The following is a 5,099-nucleotide window of genomic DNA, read 5'->3' as shown; positions in this document are numbered from 1 at the left end:
GGGGGGGGGGGGGGCGGAAATCAAGTGGTGTTTCCAAAAGATGAGGTCAGGGATGTTTGGCAAGCAAAAAGTACAGATGTCTGCAAAAGCTGAAGTCACCAAGTGTATTTACTGGGTCAAAGACACAATACTTTAAAAAAGTATTTACTAAGGCATAACTTATACACAATAGAAGTCATACATGTTAAGTATACAGGTTGATAACTTTTGACAAATATACACATTTATATTACTTACCATCCCAATCAAGGTGTATATTACCCATTTCTCCAGAAGTTCCATGGTATCCCTATGTAGTCAATCTCCACAACTGCCCCATCTCAGACAACTGATGTAATTTCTAGTATTATTATTTTTGTCTCTTTTAGAATTTTATTTAAATGGAATAATCTAATATTTTTAATATTTTATTTTTTACTAGCTTCTTAGCTATTATTTTTTCAGTGTTTTCTCTAAGGCTAATAATATCTATTCTTAACTTATCAGAGTCTACTTAGAGTCAATACTGTATCTCTTCCCACTTCGCACTTTCTATTTAACACATATCCTTACTTATCTGACACTTGCTGCTTCATAATGAAATAAATTTCTAGCAAGTAAAAATTTACATATAAATTTCAGAATGGAAGGGAAAGGGAGAGAGTTCAGAATACTGGTTATAAAGATGCTCAAGGAACTTAGTGAGAACTTCAACAAAGAGCTAGTAAGCATAAAAAGACATAAAAACCATAAAAAAAAAGAACCAGTCAGAAATGAAGACCAATAACTAAAATTAAAAATGCACTAGAGCCCTAGCTGGTTTGACTCAGTGAATAGAACTTTGGCCTGAGGGCTGAAGGATCCTGGATTCAATTCTACTCAAGGGCACATGCCAGGGTGGCGGGCTTGATCCCTAGTAGGGGGCATGCGGGAAGTAGCTGATCAATGATTCTCTCTCATCATTGATGCTTCTATCTCTCTCCTTCTCCCTTCCTCTCTGAAATCAATAAAAATATAATAACTAGAAGCAATTAACAGGAAATTAGATGAAACAAAGGATTAAACTGGTGATTTGGAAGGCAAGGTAGCAGAAAACACCTAAACAAAACAGAAAGAAAAAATAAAGAAAGGATTAAAGAAATGAAGATAGTGTAAGGGACCTCTGGGACAGCATTGAGCATAACAACATTTGCATCATTGAGATAACTAGAAGAAGAGGGAGAACAAGGGATTGAGAACCTATTTAAAGAAATAATGGCCCTAGCAGGCTTGGCTCAGTGGATAGAGCGTCAGCCTGTGGACCTATGGGTCCCAGGTTCAATTCCGGTCAAGGGCACATGCCTGGGTTGCAGGCTTGATCCCCAGTGGGAGGTGTGCAGGAGGCAGCCGATCAATGATTCTCTCTCATCATTGATGTTTCTGTCTCTTTCTCCTTCTCCCTTCTTCTCTGAAATCAATAAAGAAATATATTTTTTTTAAATAAAGAAATAATGATTGAAAAGTTCCCTAACCTGGCAAAGAAAATAGAAACTATTGGAAAAGAGAAGCTCTCTTCCCCTACTGTGACTCACATCTAACAAATAGAATATGGTGGGAATGATGCTATGTTACTTCCAAGGACATAACTTTCATTTGACACTCTCCTTGAATCATTCATTCTGGGGGAAGCCAGCCACCATGTTGTAAGGATACTCAAGCTGCCCTGTAGAAAGGACACCGAAGAGAGAACCTGAGGCATCAACTCCTCCCAGAATATTCCAAACCAATTCTATACTGAATTTTTACTTTTATTTTTTTTAAATATTATTGATTTTTTTACAGAGAGGAAGGGAGAAGGATAGAGAGAAACATCGATGAGAGAGAAACATTGATCAGCTGCCTCCTGCACACCTCCTACTGGGGATGTGCCCACAACCAAGGTACATGCCCTTGACCGGAATCGAACCTGGGACCTTGCAGTCCCCAAACCGATGCTCTATCCACCGAGCCAAACCGGTTAGGGCTACTTTTATTTTTTTATTCAGTCTTCATAGAGACTGTCAAAAATTGCCAATGCCAACTATATTTCAAGTTGTCATGATGGGGTATTGGGAAAAGTTTTCAGTTAGCAATAATCACATGTTGAATAAACCTCATTGGCTATGATACTACCACTGTACAAAAAAACAGTAAGTACTTAAATGTAAAAACTATATAGCCCCCCATTCTTCCCTCATCACACTCCACAGAAGTAATTATTGTTAAGCAGAGTAAATATACTTCTGTACATTTATATAAGCAACTGAAACTCTTGTTGCTGGTGGGAATATAAATTGGCATAATCATTTTGGGAAACTGTTTGGCAGCGCCTACAAAAACAATATATACATAGAAACACAATAGTGTTACTCCTAGATATATATCCAACAAAATAAAGACATACGTGAACTAAAAAACATGTAAATGAAACATTCACAGATCTTTATTCATAATAACCCCAAACTAGAAACAACCCAACTGTAGAATGGATAAATTTGGTATCCTATCTAATAAAGGAGAAACATGGTAATTAGCCATACGTCCGCTACCCTTCCCATTGGCTAATCAGGGCGATATGTAAAGTAACTGCCAGCCAAGGTGGCGGCTGGCAGCCAGGCAGCTTGAAGCTAATATGAGGCTTGCTTGCTTCAGTGACGGAGGAAACCAATGTCCCCCGCCTGCCGCTGCCAACCTCTGAGCTTGCAGTTTGAAACATTGTTACAAATATAGAAGCTAAACAAAACCCCAGAAACCTGCTTTCAGCCAGCCTGGATCTCACAGCTGGAGTTGATACAGTGTTTCGATTATAGAACCCAAACAAACCAGATACCTGCTTTCAGCAGCAGAGGCCTCAGAGCTGGAGCCAGAGCTAAAGCTGGCCCTGAATAAAAAAAAAGAAAGAAAAAAAGGAGCAGTTCGGAGCTTCAGTCACCCGCCAGCCTGAAAACAGCCCTCAGCCCCTCACCCAGGCTGGCCAGGCACCCCAGTGGGGACCGCCCCCCTGATCCAGGACACCCTTCAGGGCAAACGACCCAGCCCCCACCCATGCACCAGGCCTCTATCCTATATAGTAAAAGGGTAATATGTCTCCCAGCACCGGGATCACTGTGACAGGGGGGAGCGCCCAAACCCCCTGATCACCCGGCAGCTCTGTGTGTGACAGGATGCGGCACCCCAACCCCCTCCTCCCCACGGCCCCTGCTCTGTGTGTGACGGGGTAGAGCCATAACCTCCCCATCGGCCCTGCCCTGAGTGTGACAGGGAGCGGTGCCCCCAACCCCCAATCGGCCCTGCTCTGAGCCCGACCAGTGGCTGCATCTAGGGATTGGGCATGCCCTCTGCCACCCGGGAACAGGCCTAAGCCAGCAGGTCATTATCTCCCAAGGGGGCCCAGACTGCCAGAGGGCATAGGCCGGGCTGAGGGCCCCCCCACCCCCCGTGCTCAAATTTTTGTGCACCGGGCCTCTAGTATTTAATAAAAATGCCAGATAGCAACATAAATGAACAAACTATAGCAACATTCAATGTAAATATTTCTCACAAAAATCATGACCAAAGAAGCCAGACAGGATAGAAAATATACTGAAAGATTACATTTATTTAAAGTTCAAGACAGGCAACACTAACTTATAGAGATAGAAATCAGGAAGTGGTTACCTCTGGAGAGGACTAGGAGAATGCATCAGGGGGCTCTGGACTGTTAATGGGTGTAAGGGCTTTGTGATAATTTATTAAGTTGAACAATAATGCAGTAAAATGATATTGATCTCATTATTTTTCTTTTTATAAAATATATTTTTATTGATTTCAGAGAGGAGGAGAGAGGAAGAAAGAGATAGAAACATCAGTGATGAGAATCATTGACCATCTGCCTCCTGCATGCTCACTACTGGGGATCGAGCTCGCAACCTGGGCATATGCCCTAACCTAGAATTGAACCATGACTTCCTGGTTCATAGGTCGATGCTCAACCACTGAGCCACACCAGCCAGACCTCGATCTTATTATTTTTAATGGCTCCAGAGTCTTCCATTAGAGAGATGTTTACCATTTTATGTAAATGTTTCCCTTTGGTTTAGATACTTACATTGAACTTAAGTATTTATTCCCATTATATTGCTGTAATGAACAACCTTGTACATATATCTTTTTCTATTTGTATGAATACATCTGTAAGGTACTTTTCTAATAGAGTTACTAGATGCTTTAAAAGGAATACACATTGTAAAGGTTGATGGGCATTGTCATATAACCATGCCAAAAAAACTGTACAATTTGCATTTACCAACAAGATATGATTGCTTAATTTCCATACTGTGGAAATTCATTGGGTGTAATTGATCTTTTATATTGTTGCCTCTCTAGTAGGCATAAACTTTTTCTTACTGCTGAATTTATCTGTACTTTTAAATTATTAGTGAAGTTGAAAAGCTTTTCATGTTATTAGCTATTTGTTTATTATGTTTTATGAGCTGCCTATTTACATTTTTATCCCCCCACCCCAACCCAGGGAATGACTTACTTCTAATAATATATATTAAGAATATCAACCCTTTATCAAGTGATGGAAATATATTTTTTTTGATTTGTCATTTGTATTTATGGTGATTTTTATTTAGCCTGTGAGTAAGTAGCTTAAATTTTTACGTGTTCAGTTCATGTTTTTAATGTTTTCTAGTATCTCATCAGACTTGCAGTCCTGTAGGAAAATTTTTCAGAATTTGTTCTGTGCTGATCATTTTGTATCATTTTTTTTTTCCTGGAACACAGTGTACCCTTTGGATGTTCCAGGGGAGGAGATCAAGGTAATGTCAGACTAGTCCTGCCCACACATCCTGGGCCAGCCTCCCAGACACTGGCCTAAAGCAACTAAGACAAGTAGTCTAGCTCCTCAAGGTCTCTATGAATGCCTCTTTCATACTGGTCTCTAAAGCTTTGAAATGGGTCAAAGCAGAACATTCACTTTTTATCCAACAGCCACATTACATACTACGTGAAATCTCACACCTTATTTCCTGCTCAATTAAATTTTCAAATCTTGTTTATTGGATGATACCACCCAAATAATACTATGCCAGCTATTTTTTAAAATTAACATTTGA

The sequence above is a fragment of the Myotis davidii genome, unplaced genomic scaffold (assembly GCF_000327345.1).
Source record: "Myotis davidii unplaced genomic scaffold, ASM32734v1 scaffold993, whole genome shotgun sequence".
In the NCBI taxonomy this organism is placed as follows: domain Eukaryota; kingdom Metazoa; phylum Chordata; class Mammalia; order Chiroptera; family Vespertilionidae; genus Myotis; species Myotis davidii.
Note: the sequence above shows the minus strand (reverse complement) of the source record.